Raw genomic sequence first — 814 nt, forward strand, 5'->3', positions numbered from 1 at the left:
AATGAATATATTTTGTGTGTTCTTTTTTTAATGACAATATTTTAAAAATTATTAGGGAAAATTGTAATATGTCAGTTCTGTGGACAGTGCTTTCTTTGAAGACATGAGCTTTTAAGATGCACTAATGTTAGCTTTACAAAAGTGCTGTTTCGTGATAATTTCTGGAATGGAAGAAAAATTGAAAAACAAACATCTTGCAATGACATCTTGTGTCACAGATTGTCCAAAGAAGCCCAGTGCATGGGGTCATACTTCCAGACCATCCTCGAAACACCAGAGCTACTATGTCAGGAAGTAGAGATGACTTTTCACAAGGTGGTACTGTGGTGTGTAAACCAGCAAGTAGCAGATTGTGATCAGATCCCACATTAGTGTTTCTTCCATCTGGGCTTCTTAGAATGCTTGTTTAAAAAGAGAATATAGACTTGTATGTTAAAAGAAAAACTTTGACCTTTCCAAGTTATTTATTATCAATATATGAACCTTTGTTCTAAAGACCAAGAGAAAGAAAGCAATAGCACCTTACCACCTTCCTGGCTCTGTTTGCAATATGTATCCCTGTGTTGGTTTAGGACCGAGCTAATTATAAATGTCCAGAGATTGCTCCTACACCAAAGGTACAAGGACTGTTGCTGGCCCTTCCCACCCAAGGGGAGACTATCATTTTCGCTATCAACACTAGAGCAGCCTGATTTCTTTGCCAAAGAAAAAGACTCTGCCTTATTTAAAAGCCTACCTGAGATATTTGGAGCTCAGGTCAAAATTTCATTATGTCTAGGAATGCGCTCACAAAAAACTGAGAGCCTTTACCTAT

The sequence above is a fragment of the Pithys albifrons genome, chromosome Z (assembly GCF_047495875.1).
Source record: "Pithys albifrons albifrons isolate INPA30051 chromosome Z, PitAlb_v1, whole genome shotgun sequence".
Classification (NCBI taxonomy): domain Eukaryota; kingdom Metazoa; phylum Chordata; class Aves; order Passeriformes; family Thamnophilidae; genus Pithys; species Pithys albifrons.